At 34.8% G+C, this 20663-nt stretch overlaps 1 protein-coding gene and 1 pseudogene across 1 annotated transcript in view; both read left to right on the forward strand.

The window, feature by feature from the left end:
- Nucleotides 1-20663, forward strand: part of LOC145247927 (palmitoyltransferase ZDHHC14-like) — a 355339-nt gene that overhangs the window by 315721 nt on the left and 18955 nt on the right. The gene's annotated exons all lie outside the window — the stretch shown is intronic.
- LOC145248408 (5S ribosomal RNA) lies at nt 13211-13327 on the forward strand (annotated as a pseudogene).

A 20663-nucleotide genomic window follows, 5' to 3' on the forward strand; every position in this document is an offset into this window, starting at 1 on the left:
CCATTTGACAATAATTCCAACACCCAAAAAATATTTTTTGGAAGGAATTGAAATCTATCTTTGTTCATACAGAATTACTTTCCTTTAATTTAATTGGAACAAAAATATTTTGGGAAAACTTGGCATAGTTTTGTGGTTGTTTTTTTTTTTTTTTTTTTTTTTTTTGTTTTTTTTTTAAAATAAATATCACAGCTAGATGATATTTAAATATTTCAGATTTGTTTTAAAATTTTTGAGAACATGATGCAACAGTTTCTCAGAATTTGGACATAATTTTTGTTACAAACACCAAATCTCCGTTTTAATAAGATGTTTTTTTTAAATTTTACTTTGTAGTATCAACTATTTAATGCCATCTCATTCGATCTCTTTTCCTTTTGCATGACCATAATCATTGTTATTGTTTTTATCGCTGTTGTTGTTGTTGTTGTAGCTAGAGTCTCCCCCTCGCTCAAGTTCCTGTCTTCATATTACTAGTGCTTTTCTTAATTTTTTTATTTTAAATAGTTTCCATCTTATGTTTATTTCGATGCATTTTAGTTGTTTTTCTTTCCATTTTTTTATATTTAATTTTTCTTTCTCATTCAAACGTCATATCAGCTTTCATCCATTTTATTTGAATTTTCAAAGATTAAAAGAAATTTTCAAAGAGCTCTTATGATGTGTATCTTTTGTTTCAATATACCTTTAGAAAAAAAAACACAAGTGAAAATTGTAGTGTAGACTGCACTCTCAAGCCTTGATAGAGTAATTAGTTTAAAAGAGGGAGAAAAGTGGATACTCAAATAGAAGAGTGTAGATTGAATTATAGCTGTGTTTGGAAGCTGATACATTTTCTTTTTTACTCACATTCACCCCTAAGGTGCTATTATTTGGGACCATGCCTAGAAAAGATTAACAAGATGTTGGTTTGCATTACATTTAAACTTTTGCATGTCAGTACAGACATGTTAGAAGGAAGGGAATTCCAAAGTCTATCTGCTTGAAAGCAGAAACTATTAGAGTAGAAAGCTTTCTGGCACTTAGGGACATTAACAGTGAAGGGGTGTGATCTTGTTGCCAAGCAGTTTGTCAAGGATATGTACGTCTAGGGGGCACAAGTGCAACAAGTTCATAAGAAGTAAGATGCTAAAAATTAAGAGTATTTGATATTTTTTATTATTTGGATTATTCAGACTACTGTTCTCATCTTGATTGTTATTCCCACAACATTTTGGCCAATGTAACCTTCAACCTTCTTCAGGTGTGTCTTGTCAAACTCTGGAATCGGTACTGAATTTCGAAAGGAACCTTTTATTTAATCCACACAGGTAGATTGGTCTTGTTCTGTCAACCATGACTGGGTAGAAGTCTCAAGTAATTTGCAATTGGATTCTTAGTATCGCCTGCACTTTCAACCTCCAGAAGAGTGTTATTTAGAACTGATTTGGACCTAGTACTGTTATGTTATCCGTTTTTAGAGGGGGTACATATTATTTACGTGACGGCCTGTACATATATTATTAAATGTTCCTTGTAGTTGACAACACACATATTTTAAATGTTCATTTAGAGAGGAGACAGAGTGACAGTAGGTACATGTTGAAGACATTTATACAGAGAGAGTTGATATTCACAAGACATACTTTGAGGAGAGGATGAAGTGGTATACATTGATACATACTGGAATGATTAAACACATTACCTTTTCTCGCTGGAATGATGAACACAGAAGGACGGCAGTTATAAAAAAACATGATGATAGTTTATTCTTCGACAGGTGGGAAATGATTCTGTACTTCAGGGATTCAAAGTTGTTACATGGTTCCTTCTAAGCCTCCTGCTTCCAAGAGGGTGCCCTGACTCTGAGAATTGGTCTGATCCTCTCTGCTTCTCTAAGTCTCTGATCTCAATCTGATTCTCCTGTTAACTCTTCGAACCCTTTACTATATTGAGAAATCATTTCTGCCATGACGTCACACGTATGTTTGGCAGACGTGACCACAACTCACGTGTTTCAAACATGCGCGATTTGCATGTTTTGAAACCATTTCTGACAACCCGGAAATTTTCCATTCTCTTTGTTTTTTTACAAAGGAATTTAACCTACTTGTTAATTCTCTAACCGATATTTTTATTATGCATTCTTTCTAAGAATGTGAATAGTTTTTCCATCCAAATTTTATTTCATAAAATATTTTAAAAGAATTAACAATTTAACTGGACATTCCATTTAAAACCTATTGTTCTTTAAAACTTATCTACAGGGTTCGATTCTCGTTTTATCTGATATCATTTTCATTTAACTAATTCTTTTTTTTTACTTACATGAAAAGGGGCAGCCCTTTTCATGTAACAGTACTTTATTTGTTATACCACAGGTCTTTGCAAAATTCCGTACAGATACCCGAGCTTAACTGAGTCTGACAAGATACACCTGAAGAAGGTTTGAGGTTATGTCAACCAGAATCGTTGTGAGAAAAACACTCAGGAATTTCTACCATAAAAGTTTTGCCAAAAAGCAACGCTAAAAAAGGCTATCAAAATCAGACCTAATTACTATTGAACAATATAAGTTTTTTGGCCTTTTGGCTAGGACCAAAATGTAGTTTCTGATTTGATTTTTTGGTTGTTGTTGTTGTTGTTGTTGTTTTGTCTTTGGTCAGTGAGGTAGAAATTCTTCTAGATTGACACAATTTATTGTATTTTTGTTTTAATCCAGGGTACCCCTTTTGGGGAGCTGGATTTTCTCCACATTAAAAATCAACTTTGCATATAACTCTGCTATCATGGGAGTAAATTTTTATTTTTACTCTTATTTCATCCCAAACAAGGCATGGTGCCACTAAGTCGTAAAGGGCTACTATTTGGGACCAGACTTGCAGGGATACTATGTAGGGAGTTGGTCAGCAAGATGTTTGTTCACATTACACTTGAACTTCTGTATGCCATTACAGTTAGGGAAGTAGGGGTCCCCAGGGGGAATTCCAAAGTCTAATAGTTCGAGGGAAGAAACTATTTGAGTAGAAAGCTTTATGGCATCTCGGGGTCTTTTGCAGCGTAAGAGTGGGATTTTTGCTGCTTGTTGGGTTTATCAGAAGTATTTATGTTGAGGGGGTGCTTTGAGTTTGTCAGAACACTTTCCATTAAATTACTTGTAAAACAAACACGGGGATGCCACATTTCAGTGATGGGATAGTAGTTGGAGTTTGTTTGATAGTACAGGAGCTACCGGGTTCATGATTCTTTGCATGGATGAATAGGAACATGAAAAACTACGTTACTCCTGCTGCTTCTTCAAGAATTTAAAAAGAAATGTTTCAACCTTTTATTCTGGTCATGTCATGATAAAAACACCAGTTTCTGGTCAGTCATTTAACTAGTTTAGAGGTAGTCAGTCTCGTAACCTTTTCTTGGGTGTTTTTAACTTTAGTTTGTTATTCTGTCATTCTTCTGATTTCCTCAAAATTGGTTCAGTAATTTCTCACAAAATTTTTCATAAAGTTATATATGATGGTCATTCCAAAAGTAAGGCATCCTATTGTTTAACTAAAAACAACTAAAACTTTGAAGAGCTATGAAGATGGGAGTGGTACCATTAAAATGTGCAAACTTTTGTGCTCCAGAATTTATTTTTCTACATAGTTACCACCATTCTCAATTTACTTTTGCCAGCTTCTTTTGATCCGTCGATCATAAAAGTTTGAAGCATGCTCTGTCATGCACAGCTGTCACCACTATGACATCGATAAACTCATCTCCTAACTATGTTGACATCAACCACATCAGCTTTGCAAACATTAAACAGGCACCGGTGAATGTTGAGTGGTTCAATTTTTTTCTGCGTGGAGGAATTCAATGATGCATTTCTGCTTTTGATGCACGTCCATGACAGGGGTTGTTTTCTTAGAGTCTTACAATGTCAATATCTGCTACAGAGAGATGAAACTTGCAAGTCATAAATGCAAAAGTTGAATCGTAATAACAATTCAATTTACAATCTCCTCTGAGGCAGAATAAAAAAAAAAAACGGCATTACTTTTGGAATGTTCCTCGTATGACTGAATGCAGAAAACTTGTTATGCAGCATGGAGGACCGAATATGTTGGTCCAATGCTGTCATCTATCTTGGAGAAGCATCGTGTTGACTTTTACATTGACAAATAGGTCATGGAATGTTGTCTGCGGCTGCTGTCATCATCTTCCATCCACAAACATTAGACAGCAGCATCTATCAGTTTCAATATTAAATCGAGACACTGTCTTGAAACAAAAATGTGTGTGGTGGACCTGCAACAAAATCTTATCAATAAGCAACAACACACGTTTTCTGGTTCACAGATTTATTGATGTAATATCACCCTGGAGGAGGATCTCATAAAATTGTACACATTAATGAACCTACACTAAATGACTCTGACCTCTCCCTCTTTCCAAACTGGCTTTTAAGAGAGAAAGGGAAATTAATATTAGTTCCAGCTTATATACATACATACCTCAAATACTTGTTTCTGGAAAAACTGCCAATCATTATCTCTCCAAATCTGGTGTTCATTTTCACCCAGCATTCATTAAAAGAAGGACTTTGGTGATCTAACAAGAAAGAGTGTGTCAATGTGATTATGCTATATTTCAACTCTTTCCATGAAATCACTCATGAGATTTACTCTCTTTCTTTCTCTCTAATTATATAAGTAAGTCGGATTATTATTATTTGGATTATTCGGACTATTGTTCTCATCCTGAGTGTAATTCTCACGTTTTGACCTCTAACCTTTTTCAGGTGTATCTTGTTGAACTCGAAAATTTGTCTTCAATTTCAAACAGAACCCTTTATTTAATCCACAGGGGTAGCATGCTCTCATTCCATCAACAGATAAAAGTTTTAAGTAATTCTAAATTGTATCCTTAGTATCGCCTGCACTGAGGATTGAACCCATAACCTCCAAAAGAGTGTCGCTTAGAACTTGGTATTTAGTACTTTATCCGTTACGCCACGGATTCTCATCTTAAAAAAATCAGAAATATAACATTTTTATTTTTATAAATTTCCCCAAATAAACAAAAATAGGCATTGTTTTTAATATCTAAAATTGGCATGAATTGGATATTAGAAAATAATTAGAAAACTTCAAGTTGTCCTCAAAGTTCTAAAAATAAATATGCCAATTTTTCCAATATCTAAAATTTCAATGGTTATTTATCAATGATTGGTGAACATACAACAGCTTTAAATTGCTCCCCCCCCCCAAGGTGTTAAAAATCGCCTCCAATCCCCTAAAAAAGAAGAGTAGAGCAATTGCCTCAGGAATGTCTATATAAAAAAAAAAAAAATCTCCCCACGGTTCTTTTTATTTTATTTATTTATTTTTTTTTTCATTAAAATGCAAGATCTTCGATTTAAGATATAGCAAGTAAATAATTTTTGGTGCAAAGTTGAAAATATAACAATTTTGTAGTAATATTCATAAATCTAATATATAAACAGCTATATGTCTGTCTCCGTATTTTCAAACTATCTCTTTCGAAACTAAAAGTCGCAGAGTGGTGCAAGGGGTCTCAAATGATTGGAGTTTTTATGGACTGTTCTTTTAGGGGTTTTTAACCGGTTAAAATAGTTTTTAAGGGGTCAAAATTGGGTCAAAGTTGAAAAAAAAAAATCGTTATACATTTTGTAAATTCATCTTAGTTTATTTTTCATTTCTAATCAGTTCATATGCGTGTCATGTTGGTATAGTGGTAACGTCACCAGCTTTGAATGCTACAGTTTCGGTTTCGATTCTAGCTGATGGCACCCAAATACTTTATTTTTTTACTTTTGAAATCACGACTCTATAATATAATGATATATATGAAATGTGGACAAATTAAATATCATATGTAAGTGCATTTTACAACCGGGCAAAGCCGGTCGCACCCTTCCCCTTTTACTAGTATATGTATATAAGGTTATGTTTTTTCTTTCATGCTAAGGTTTTCGTTACATACCAATAAAATATAGGAGTTGGTCATGACATCTCACTGATAAGGCCAGCTATATATCCATCACCAGAACCTTAAGAGATACAAGATATGAAGGTCCTGGATATGACCTTAAACTATATCCGATGGTGAGGCTCAGTTTGCGGGCTTTGGGGAGTGTGGAGTCACCCTTTAATTACCATTGCTCCCAGGTCCACTCTGACCCAGAGTGGTAGTACCTGTTAGGGTCCCAACTATGGGTTAAATAGAAACCGACTTGAAAAAAAATATATTCTATTAAAAAAATTTTCTTCAAAGTAACTGGATTCAGCATTAAATAACCTGAAAAGGATGCCGAAAAACAAAAACCAACCAACCAACCAAGATAGGAATAACAAGAGGGTATTTACTCACACATAAGTGACGAGTCGTTCCAATGCTTCAGTATTCATTAGTGTAACCCGGGGACCGCCAAACTATGACGCAAATCACTTTATATATATAATATGCATGCACACAGATGGTAATTATCACTTTACAGAAAGAGGCTATTCCTACAAGGTTACAATGTCCAGCTGCGGGTACTCAGATGGATCAGTAAACCCGAATTATCTTTTATAAGTTTGCTGCAAATATGGCATACAGGGTTACTGGTTTCTGTTTCCGAATAGCTATATTCAACAAATGTATATTCACATATAAACATGAATAATATAATAAATTCCATTATTTGTGCAAATATTATTGACTATATAAGTGCAATTGCTATTTCTTTTTTTTCTTCTTTTTTTTTTTAATCAACTTATGATCTCAGGGAATTTTACTTGTTTAAATCGTTTTTTTTTTTTCTTGCATTTTGATGCTTTTTTTTTTTTGTATCTTTTTTTTAATTTTTTTTTTTTTTTTAGATTTCAATTCCTTCTCATTTTTTCCAGGAAAAAAAAAAAATCAATTTTTGTTGTTAATTTGCATCCAATATTTGAAGCTCACCATGTTTTTTTTTTTTCGTTTTCACTGTTCATTAGTTTTGTTGTGTGGGTAACTCTCACATTTTACTGAAGATACCAACTCGGAATTCGATGGCAAACTCAAGAGAATAAACCTAATTGTTTTAAGAAAGCAACTGAAAAACCTTTTTAAGCAAAAAATAAAACCTAATTTGTATGATTCAGATGTTATTCTCACAATGTTCCAGCTGATATCTTCAGCCTTCTTCAGGTATATAATTTAGAACTCATTAATCTGTAATGGAATTCCCTGCGGTACCCTTTCTGGACCAAAATGTTGTAAGAATAACATAAAAGAAGAGAAAAGTATTCCGGATAATCCAAATAATTAATCCTCATCTCAAAAGTTCGGGACCATAAAACTAAAAAATGAAATTTTAGTTAAAACTAGCTGTATATACCCGGCATTGCCAGGTTGAAACATAGTAAGCAGAGGGTTTAGTGTCATACTATATAAGATACACCAAATATCTGAACTTTTTTGGTTTTTAACTTTTTTGAAAGTGGACCACAGATTTATGGAAGCATAAAATACATAACTTTTCATTTGGTTCAGCAGGTGATAACATCATCAAAAAGATTGTTCACCAGACCCATAATTGTTTCCCCGTCACTTTAGTCCGCCCTGTTTTTACCACTCGGAAATTCTTTTCTTCCTTTCAGAAAGATGTCTTGCCCACCATTCAAAGTAGTCTTGTCATCTATAAATTTAAGTGTCAGTGTGGAGCTGACTACGTGGGCAGAACGAGTCACAGATTGGAGGTCAGAATTTCCCAACAATGTCCCTTTATATATACGAAAGGGTAGGTTAGACTCCTCTGCACGATCACATGTTTCTGCTACCGCGATCGGTGATCACCTGACCAGTTCAAATAAATGTGCGAGTGAGTACATACCGGAGTGGTTCTCTATTTTGCACAAGGCTAGGTCTGTTCAACATCTCGGATTCTTGGAGGCCCTTACAATAAACTGTTGCAGACCTGTTCTTTGCAAACAGATGGACCACATACGTTCGTTGAACGTTTTTAAATAGGCGCCACCAGGTTCATTTCTGCGCTATGTTTTTTTTTTTTTTTTTTTTTTTTCCCCTCATAGAAATTACTTCATTCCGACATTTACTTCTGAAGACAGTCGGCGAAAAGTACTTCAAGTTTCTTCACCGTTCTCCCTTTGCTTTTTAACTTTTCATTTATGAAAATTAAACGGAGAAATAGCTTAAAGGGGAAATAACTCTCACAGCTTAAATAAACTTCCGTTTTTAAAGGCAACTAATGTAGTCTGATAATAATTGAAAATAAATCAATAAATTAAATAGTATTTCTAAATAGAACAATGAAGACAATTTTATTACCACAAACAATAACATTAATTATTAAAATAGATTTCCTTTAATGTAATATGCAAATTACGTTATTCCTTGAATGTTGATTTCCTTGGAATACATAGTACACACACACACACACACACACATATATCATATATATATTGACTGCCCCTAATTTAAATCTTCGCCACTTCCGGTTTGGCGATGGATGCAACGGCAAAGACGTCACCTTTTTTTTTTTTTTTTTTTCATGTTCTTTTCCTCTGCGATACGGGTTCAAATCTGCTTGCCTCCTACCACTTTTTCTTTCTTTCTTTCTTTGCTCAACACACACCTCCAAACACCCAGGCAACGCCGGGCACCCAGGCTAGTATATATATAAATACTAACTTCTTATATACTAGGTCCTTTTACCAAAAAATCACCTTATTTATTGAATGACTCTCCTAATAAATAGCATGTTCTCTCTCTCTCTCTCTCTCTCTCTCTCTCTCTCTATATATATATATATATATATATATATATATATATATATATATATATATATATGCCCAGAAAAGCTTGGTTTCCAAGTCATAAGCCATTGAAAGAAATATTGATCTGTATTTTTTATTGTAAACATCTAACACATACAATGTGTGTGTTAGTCTGTTATTTGTACATTTGTGATAAACACTATTTCTGTGACAGAATTACAGGTAAAATAAACCTGAGCCTGGTGTTACACATGCACCAACAAAACCATGAAAATATGACGGCAAAGAAATGTAAAAGCCATGAGGCTCAGGAGAAAGATCTGATTTGATAGCTAACATGGAGAATCCACTGCCATCCTACAGAAGTTGGCTGTTCTTGTTTCAGGTAGCAGAATACAATGGATAAAATACAGGTAAATAAATATGATGAGCACAAGAAGAAGAAATGGACTACAAGGAAATTAAACTAGTTGTTGTGGCTCCAACAATGGTTGAAACAGTTAAATTAAAGGCTAATATAATTAAAAATAAATATATGAATAAAAAAAATAACATAAAATAAAATCTAATATATATTATTTTTATTTTATTTTACTTTGTTTTATATTTTAGTTAGCCATTCATTTATTTATTTTAACCATTTTTGAAGCCCTGATAGAACAATTAACATTGTCAAAACGTAGATTGATCCACGTTGGGTTTTTCTGATGTTCATATAATTTCACTTATAATATCTCTACATATCTCACACTTTTGAAAAGATATTTGCTTTTTAATTCAGTACATTTGAACAATTAATTATATATATATATATATATACATGCAATTTAACTACTTGGGGCAGTGATTGCATATGAATAAATAAGAAAGTTCTCATTTAGATAGCTCAATAGTCCAATGCAAGAGCTATAAATAATTTTCTTTAAAGATACCACGTTAATAGACACAAGAATTAACTCATCATAAACTTTGCAAAAATGATTAAATTCTTGAGTGACTATCCCCACTAACTTGGTGTCTTTAAAGAAAAAAAAAATATATATATATATATATCTTATAGTGTATTGCTTTACCAAGCATAGACACTCGTTTTATTGTTCATTAAAAATATTTCAGTTTTATTGGCAACAGCTGCATACAACTGTTTTCGTATTCTGGTATTTGAGTATATAATGATTCTTAATAATTATTATATGAACAATAAAACCCAAACTGGACAATAAAATGAGTGTTTATTCCTGGTAAAAGGTACACTATAAGAAATATTTATAACTCTAGCATTGCACTATTGAGCTATCTAAAAAAAAGTTTGTGTTATTTCTTATAGATTTGAATACTATTCCAATCAGTAAAAACATATTAAGAAACACACACACACACACACACATATATATATATATATATATATATATATATATATATATATATATATATATATATATATATGGTGTCCCCAAATAATATGTTCAATTATTGAACTGCTATAACTTATTTAGTTTATTGAATTTAACTTGTAAATAAAAATTATTGAAGAGAAAATAATACACTTTTAAAGATTTTGATAGTAAAATTCAGAACCTAAAAAGATTGTCTTTTAATGAACGTTAGGATTACTTGAAGTAATTTTCAAATGATAATTAAATCATTAGTTCACATCAAGTGCTCAAACCAATTGGCGTTTTACCCAATAAACATTTCATATCATGATATGAGAATGATACGATTTTGTTTTTTAAATAGAAATTGCACGAGACAAGGCATGAAGCTAATAAGGATGAAAACTGATTATTGCAAAGGCAGAAGATGCCTATTGACCTTAGTCTTGAAAAGACTAACTCTGTAGGTAGAAGGAAAACAGTGAGCAGGTAAAGTGGTCTACAACTTTGCTTTTCTTGGAAGGAAGCTACTGGAATAGGATGCTGTGTTACAATGAGGTATTAAAACAACTTGATGGAGACCACTAGACCAACGAGTCAAACAGGCTGGAACAAAGGAAGCAGGGAACAGATCAGACAATTCTGAGGAACACATGCCATTATAGTATTTATAAATCTGTCTAATCATCGCAGGTCTGCTTTGGCAAAAGTCTCATTTATATTATATATTAGGAACCCTACGTCAATGGCAATTGAGTTAGCTAGTGTGAATTTTGACAAGGGTCACACTTAGTGCATGCCATGATAACCTTAATCTGTAAAACAGAATCGTTCCCAGAGACAGATGATGTAAAGTTGAGGCAGGGGGCAGAACTGTCAAACAATGACAAATGATGTCACATTTTTCAAGCTGGGAGAAGTCTCTTTGTGGAAGCCATGCAAATGAGACACTGACAATAATATAGAAATAATCTAAGCAAAATGTTGCTTTGATGTCTGTGTGTGTCACTCGTATCAGATAAGTTAGGAAGTTAAGAAATAAACAATTAGCTAAGATAATATTAGTCTCTCTTTCTCTCCGAGTCAAGTCTCTCCAAATAAAACCTTGAAGAAAACTCTCAGTGAACGTCTCCTTGAGTTTTCTTTTTTCATAAAAAGAATCTTATTTCCAAAGCAACCACTATGCAAAACAACAAAACACGTATGATGGAAAGAAGCAACTATAAAGAGACTTCATATAAACACTCTACATGTATGTATAAAGTTTTTTATTACCATACGGTACATGGCCCTGCAAAGATAGGAGCTTATAAGCCTGACCATGAGTTTTGTATGTTTTCAATTAACGATATTATATTCTTTTGGCTCATAAGAAAGTGTAGTATCTGTTCTGATGCAACATTTGGTCTATTCTGTACTTGGTCAGTGAAGGAGAGATACTTTTAGACTGAGGCCATTTTTATTTTTGGTCCAATCCAGAGTGGCACTTTTTGGGGAGTTTGATTTTCTCTACATTAAAAATCAACATTGTGTCTAACTTTGCCCTTGTGGGGAGGCAAGTAAATAGAAACAATATAATATTCTTATGAGCAGAACATTTTCACATCATATGGGCATTTTGTTTTTGCAGTATTCAGAAAAGTTATCAGGCGAAAATCACCATGTACATTTCATTCTTGTGGAATCGTCAGTGTAGCAATAACTATTCAGACTAGTAGCACAATTTGAACCCCCAAAACAAGTGTCATATGTAACTCCAAATTCTAATGCCTTAACAAATTAGGCTGGAAAGTAGGTTGCAACTAATTATTTAATAATAAATATTTAATTATCTACAGACATACATTTCATAATTTCATTGACACACTGGTTCTCATTAAGCAATGTTGAGCTTGATCAGTATCAGATGGGTGATCATTTGGGAATACCAGGCGCTGTGTGTAGGAGGATATCGACACCCTTTGCAAGCACTACAAAAACCTAACATCATTGGTATTGACAGGATGTATATGCGACTGAAGACCGCTTGTGAATTTAATATCACCTTGACACTTTGTCCTTCAGAAGAAACTAATTCAACCCGCCTAAGGTGAATGCTGCTGGCATACATACATATATATATATCTACGCATCATTGTTGAGAAGTCATCAGTGTAGAGATAACATATGCATATAATGTTCTAGAGCAAGTTACAGTGCTGAGAGTAAAAATGCATATTATACATAGTCGGATGTGTTGGGCAAAGTACCTAGTTAAGGTGTGAGATTACAAACTCTTTTAAAAAAAAAATATTGTATAAGGAACTCGATGCCTCTGTTCAGTCATGAAAGACAATAGCTACACTCTGCAGGGGCAGATGCGCGTGTAATTGTGAGGCAAGGGTTGAGCAATCTCCAACTACACCTCTTCTGAATCGGCACTGTTTGAGTCCAGTGGCAAGGAGAAGTCCAGGACGACTAGAAACAAATGCTGAGATAAGCGGAGAAAACACAGCACCTGGAAGTTTCAAATGGTCACCCATTTAGTACTGACCAAGTTCAACGTTGCTTAACTTCGGTGATCCAGTGGGAACCAATGTGTCAACGTGATTATACCGTATATATGAAGAACTACGGCATGGAAAACATCTGAGATACAAACCCAAGTTATATTTTAAGGATGTAGTCAAAAAACAACCTAAAAATTCTTGATATGAATATAAAAAACTGGGCAAACCAATACCATTGAATCGATCAATCTAGCACAAGTGTGTCTATAATGACTGTGACAGATTTGAGGTGTCTTTATTGGTGTACGTATATTAGATCCATTGCTCTTTCTGCTTCGAGTAAAATCAGTTCTCTTTATCGTTCTAAGCACATTCTCACACCTAAGGCTATTCTCTATCGCTACAAATCTACGATCAGACCTTGTATGGATTATCATATTTTAGCTGTTGAATCTCTGTCCCATTTAAAGGTTGTTGGTAAAGTGCAGAAATGTATCTATAATCTGATTGGTCCCACTATTTCTTCTTCATCACTGCAAATTTTCATTCTCACAGACGTGATATTGCTAGTATCAGTCATTTCTATTACGGCATATTTTGATACGGCATAATCACGTTGACACACCAGTTCTTATCAGATCACCGAAATTAAGCAACGTTGAGCCTGGTTAGTACTAGATGGGTGACCATTTGGGAATTCTAGGCGCTGTATATGCTCTCCGCTTATCTCGGCATTTATTTCCAGTCGTCCTGAACATACACTTCACTTGCCACTGGTATTTAACAATGTTGACTCAGGAGAGGTGTGGTTGGAGAATGCGCACCCCCTGCCACAAAATTTTGCATGCAGGCACCCCTTCGTGGGTATCCATAGTCTGTCAAAGACTGAAGAAGCCCCCCACCCCATTATGACGTGTTCTTTAGAATTGTCTCAATAATTCTCTGCTTCCTTTGTTCCAACTCGTTTGACTCGTTGATCTAGTGGTCTCCATCAATTCGTTGTGTATTACAGCTTCTTATTCGAGTATCTTCTTTCCAAGAACTGCAAGTTTGTGGAATTCTCTTCCTGTTCACTATTTTCCTCTTACTTACAGTCTTGGTTTTTTCAAGACTAATGTCAACAGGCATCTGTTTTTGCGATTATCATCTTTTGTTCTTGTTAGCTCCTTACATTAAGTGGCTTCATGCCTTGTCTTGAACGATTTTCATAAAAAAAAAAAACTCAATTTTGAAATATAATTTGCAGTAGTCTGTTAAGGGCTGGTCTACTGAGTCACATGACATCCCATGGTAGGAGCCGACTAAACAAGTTTCAAACAGGAGTTTAATAAACTGTACACAAACAGAAATCAATAGCCTTGTATATCATATTTTCAGCAAGATTTGTAAAAAAAAAATAAGTCTGGACACTGCAATCTTGTAAGAATGGCCTTCGCTAAAGTGTTAATGTAATAAAATAACAAAGCAAAATTCGAATTCTAACAAACAGCTTTTTAATTTTTTAAAAGCCTGTTCACTTTCTATTGACCATATCCACTTTACCAACTTATTTAATAGATCTCTCATTTATTTATATAAAAGCGAAAATGTATGTATGTATGTATGTTCACTTTTTGTGTATGTCTGCAAAAGGCTTTTTCCGGCGGGTTCTCGAGGCCGTCGCTCATTTTTAAAACTTTTTATATGCTGTCTAAATGATAATATCTACGACTTAACAATGGGGGTCGGCTGTCTATTTAATTTGCCCGACTTTTAAATATTCAACATTTTGGGATTGCTGCATGTTGCTTTTGTTTTTTAGTATAAAAAAAGCGAAACTCGATTCGAATACCTAGCCCACTGCCAGTGGTCTCTAGAAAGCGATGTAACGTTTGGTCAGTGTCGGCTTATCGTTGTCATATTAGACGGTTGCTTTCATTTCAAGACGAGCCACTCCCCTAATAAACGGGGGAGCTGTTTTTCCCCAAAGTTAGGTAAAAACAAACAAACCGGGTTATTGACCTCATTAAAAACTGTCCCGCAGAAAATGTTAACTGCTGAATAGCTATTGCTTACGTTGTCGTCCTCGTAACGTTCACACAAAATGTTAACTCTACAACTTCCACTTGACATCATTAAGTGTGGGCACCTGTCAATTCTCTTCTTAAATAAATTCAAACATCTTTCAGTAACTCATTCTGGCTGGCCGAGCGGTTAACGTGTCATGTTTGTTTCACATTTTATTTTCCAACTTTGCCTCAGGGCTTCGGGTTCGATCCTACCAACATACCAAAACTTTTTTACCCCCCCCCCCCCCCCCCCGCCGCCCGGTTTCTTTTTAATTTAAGAGCACACGCACCTCGAAACACCTGGGCAACGCCGGGTACCCCTGCTAGTATATATATATAAGACAAAACGGTCGCACACGTTTTTGTATGTCTAGCAAAGGCTTTTTTCGCCGGGGTGGGAGGAAGGGGGTACTATGTTTTAGAACATTTTATATACTTCCTAGATTATAATATCTACAATGTGCGAAGGAATGTCGTCTCTAAATTTATTTTGATCGACTTTTATAAAATTCCTTCGTCTTGCGCGTTTGTTCGGCTTTTTCATATAAAAGCAAAACTAAATCGACAGTGAAGGCATCTTTCATGCTAGGACATCCAGAAAGCAATTAGCTTTGATCAATGTGAGGGAAACTCCTCATATCAGACAATTGCTATTCATTTGAACACTCCCTTTTTGTGGGGAGTTGGTTTTCCCCCAACATAGTGGGGGGAAACAAATAAATGAAACGGCGGAAAGCTGAACTGGCCTCCAGCCAACGTTTGTTTCTGCAAGTTAACTTTTTGATTGACGTCGCTAAATTTAAACGCTTTTCACTTCCTATGCCCTCGTAGCATCACGGTAAGATCTCCGTTTTCTTTCACATTCTTTTCCACCTTCGGGTTCGTCATGAGTTTAATTTAAGAGCACAAACACCTGGGCAACGCCGGGTACCCCTGCTAGTCTATATATATATATATATATATAAGACAAAACTTTTTTTTTCTTTTAACCTACACACACCTGAGCAATGCCGGGTACCCCCACTAGTATCATATAATTTTGGGATATATATGCTATAGTGACTTACTAATTCCAAGAAAGCCTGAAGTTTAGCAACGTCATCAGGTGCGGGCATGTTCTTAATAGCTTCAGGCATTTCTGGGTCTGATTTTCGATCTTTACTGTCAATGTTCTACCATAAATATTTTATCTTTTTTAAGAAGTACTAACATTTTTCAGAATTTAGCTTACACTTATATTCTTTAATTCTCTGAAATACTGCTCTAATATTAGCTTTGTGTTGCATCTGATTTTTGCTTTTAAGCAAAATATCTAAATATGCGATTCTATATCCCATACCAGCCAACATTGTATCCATTATCTGCTGAAATAGGCTTGGGGCTATCTTCAACCCAGAAGGAAGAGGATTAAGATTAAAAATGCCTTTGTGTGTTTATTGTTTCACTGACTTATTATCTTTTTTGTTTTTTGTTGTTTTTTTGTTTTTTTTACATAGGCATCCCCACTTATCAAGGCCAAGAGGCCACTCGAGGATAACGGTTAAAGAGTGTACAGTAGAAATTGGATAATATAGTAACCGTTAGTAATGGAGATTCGATAAATTTGTTAACTTATATGGAACAGCTCATCAAAAACTTGTTTACGTTAGACTTGAAGACAACCATATTGTAGTCAGCTGGAAAGCAGAAAAAATTTTTAAAAATAGGCGTGCAGTTCTAAGAAAGAAGCTTTGCTCATGGAATCTACGCTTAGGTTTAGGCACAGATAAAGAGTGGGGGGGAATTATTGATAGTGTTTTCAGCTAGACGGGTGTTTCTGGTGAAAGCTTGGTGAAGGGGGATCATAGAATGGAGCTCAGCCGAGCACCTGCCATGAAAATAACAATAAAGCAGAGACACTTGCAACATCTCTTCTGTTAGAAAGGTTGCAGGGAAGAGAAAAGGACATCCCCCACAAGGGTACAAAGTCTATTTTGAATTCTATCAAGGCAGGATAAGTCCTTTCTAGCAGCTCCTGCCCAGATGTGGCAACAGTACTCCATCCTTGGACGTACCTGGCTCTTATATAGATAGAGAAATGCATCAGCAGTGAGATATCTACTGGATCGATAGAAGGACCCCACCATTTTTCCAGCGGCCTTAGCAACGGATTTATTGTATGTGTTCCATTTAAGATCAGGAGTAAAGGTCAAGCCCAGAAGCTTGTCAAAACATGAGGCCTCCTCAAGACGAGAGCCATTCATTTCAATTGATGCCAGATGGGGATCAAAGCATTGATGATGTAAAGATAAAAGCTTGGTTTTAGATGCATTAAAAGTAACGAGCCACCTCTTTCCCCATGGTACCACTTGCTCAAGATCAGAGGAGAGAGAATCAGAGAGAACTTGGTCGTTTACGGTCTTAGATGCTCTACCATAGATAGTAGTGTCATCAGCATAGATGTCTACAAATGATGTAAGGATGTGATTTGGAAGATTATTAATATAGATCGGGAAGAGATTTGGACCCAGGATGGACCCCTGAGGGACTCCAGCATTAATATTAAGAGCTTCTGATTTCTGCCCATCAACCACTACTCTTATGAACCTATCAGAAAGAAATGATTTAATAATTGAGAAGACATTTCCAGCTATACCGTTGCTGGAGGTCTTGTGAAGTAAACCTTTATGCCATACTCTATCAAAGGCCTTTGATATGTCAAGAGCAATTGCTCTAGAAAGGTAGCCTCCATCGAGAGATTCGCTAATCCTATGAGATATAACTGTAAGCACATCTGTAGATCTAGCAGAATGGAAACCATATTGCATGTCACTAAGAAGGTTATTTTTACTAAGATGGTTGATTACTTCTCTATTTAACACAGATTCCAGCAACTTACTCATGACACACAGGGGACTTATTGGCCTGTACTGTGAGGGAGATGAGCGATCACCTGAATTCTTAAATACAGGGCATACTGATGAGGTTTTCCGGGGTGATGGGAAGCAATTCTCCTTAAGACAACATTTAAACAGTTTTGTAAGGAGTGGCGCAAGTTCTGGTTGAAGTCTTTTGAGTACTATAATTGGAATACCGTCAGGGCCAGTTGCTTTACTCGAATCAAGGTTTTTGATTAGCTTGGCAACATCACGTACAGATATTTGTATATCAAATAGCATATTTTCTGATACAGGAGGAAATATTGGAGGTTGGCAGCCTTGATCGCAAAAGTTAGAATTAGCTGCAAAGTTCTTGGCAAAGAGTTTGGCTTTGTCTGATGCTGACGAGATTACCTCAGGTCCATTTATGAGAGTTGGGATAGAGCACACACTTCTGTTCAGGATTCTGTTTGCTATTTGCCAAAACTGGTGGGAACCAAGCCGCTGCTCAGCTACTTTGGACTTGACAGACTGAGCATACAACTCTCTTGCATTCTTTATTACTTTTTTTTTTGGTTGCTGGTAGTTCTGAAAGCGACTTTAGTCTCAGTACATCTATTACGTTGGAAGCAATGGGAAAAGTGATTTCTATGCACAATGGCAGCAGCACATTCCGGGGAGAACCACGGCTGGCTGTTAGGTTTTTGCTGGAATTTTTTCGAAGGTATGAAACGGTCTATACCTACAATTAACCATTCTGTCAGGTCTGATACTATAGAGGATACATCCTTTTTAAACATGGAACGCAGAGATAGATCTTATATAAATATGCGGAAGCTATCCCAGTCAGCCATAGAGTATCGATATACTGTACAATGGAGGGGTACATCTGGGGACTTATTACATTTCATTTTTATCTTAACTGATACAACTAAGTGGTCAGAAGATCCAAGTGAAGACAGAACAGAAGCTGAACACAGTTCATGGCAAGTTGTGAGAAAGAGATCTAGGAGACTTGCATACCAGCCGTCAGTATCGGGAACACGGGTGGGTTCGTGAACAATCTGATTGAGGTCATAAGCAATGGAGAAATCATGACAGAACCTCCCCTCATCATCGGTCTTGTTTGAGTGAGTTAACCATTCCACATTGTGAACATTGAAGTCTTCACAGACATGAATATTAGCTGAAGGATAAGCAGATAGGGCGTGGTCAATTTTCTCAGATATGCTTTTAAAGATAGTGACTCCGCTGTTGTGGGGGCGATAGAGAGGAAATATAAATGCAGTAATTTGAGCTAGTTCTATCCGGAAACACATATAGGGTAATTTAGGATCTTCTCTGGCGATGTCCCTACCACATGGGAAGTCATCTTTTATATAGGCACATATTCCATGCCCATGGCGATCTTGGGGTTCAGATTTGGAAGTTAAATTAGAGTATCCTTTAATTATGAACTCATCTAGGGAAATGGTCTGTCCAATGCCAGTTTCACTTAGAAATAATATGCCTGGTTTAGTCTCCTGTAATTGGGTTTCAACCTCTGGAAGGTTAGAACGTAGACTCCTGATGTTAGAGAAGGAGACCAGGTACTTTAAACATTCTTTACTGACTTTAACCTGAAGGTAAGCTTCAGACAAATCCAGCTTTAAAAACACTCTACCACCATTTAATTCATATCTTCTAGAGATGGTAGGGGATATGCATGATCTTTCAAACAGTCATTCAACCCAGTCAAAAAATCAGCGTATACTTTGACTTATATGTACCTTTGGTGACACCCAATCTTAGTAATGGACTTTTGTAATTAGGCCAATATTTTCAAACCTTTCTGAGTCCTCATTGCATCTAGTGTCAAAAGCCAATTCTGGGTCTAAACATTTGAAATTTTACATAAAGAGTATTCAGACATGCAGCAAGCTTTTAATCAGTTTTTGGGTGAAAATTTGGCTGCTAAAGAGGTCAAAATTGAAAGAGTTGATCTTTGCAGACTCTACCAAATTCCTCTGCCAATTTTAGATCTAAACACTTCAAATTTTAGATGTAGGTTACCTGGACATGAGCCAATTTTTTAATATATATATATATATATATATATATATATGCACATAAAGTTATGAACAGTACATAGGGCCCGAGCAAAGCCGGGCTGAACAGCTAGTGTATGTATATATATATATATATATATATATATATATATATATATATATATAGTAAGATGATTGATAATTTATAATTAAAATTAAAAATCGGTTTCACAAGGAGGAACAAAACAAAGTCAATAAATTATACGATCATTTTGGAAACAATGTTTTTATTGAGATAGATATTAAGTCATGGACAATAATTTTAACATATAGTTTTTTTAAACAAAGTCTTCTCATCAACAAAAATATTGGGTGGTTTTTTTTTAAAGACACCAAAAATAAACCTAGCATTTTTTAGTAAGGCAGATGTATCTGGAAAATATTTAAATATAAAGAAAAATCGTTGCTTTTTTATGCTGATAAACAAAGTAAGATAAATTGAGAATAAAAATTAGAATAAAATCATAAAGTTAAATTGGGTTTAAATGTAATGTTAAAGTAAGATGTTTTGAAGAAAATTTAACAAAGACATATATACCTTATAATGGTTCGCCTTTTAAAATTCGTAAGTATCATTGTCAAAGCATTCATTTGGATGATAAATGTAGCTTATGAATGCTCGAAGATTTCAAAGGGAACGCCAATGGAATAATCCTATCGGTTTGAATTTGTTAGTAATGCTGAATTTTAAATTTAATATTTCAAAAACAAAGGGAAATAATCATATTTGGCTAGGAAAATGAATAATTTAATTTAACTCATCAAAGGGAGATAACCCCTATTTATTTATGTTGCTTTTTTTTTTTAAATAAAAGAATCTTATTATTATTATTAAATAATAATATTTTTAATAACAATTATATTATTTATTTATGGAACCTAATAAAATAGTAATATATAAAAATTAAAGTTAAATAGATATTTAAATAAAATAGAAAATAATGGTAAAAATATCAGATAAACTAATAATAATAATAATCCAAACTATATAAATAAAGTTACTAATTTATAAATTTTAAGATAGATTATTAATAAGAAAATTTTAATGACTTATGGTG

The sequence above is a fragment of the Euprymna scolopes genome, chromosome 26, assembly GCF_053919585.1.
Source record: "Euprymna scolopes isolate OS-2025 chromosome 26, ASM5391958v1, whole genome shotgun sequence".
Classification (NCBI taxonomy): Eukaryota; Metazoa; Mollusca; class Cephalopoda; order Sepiida; family Sepiolidae; genus Euprymna; species Euprymna scolopes.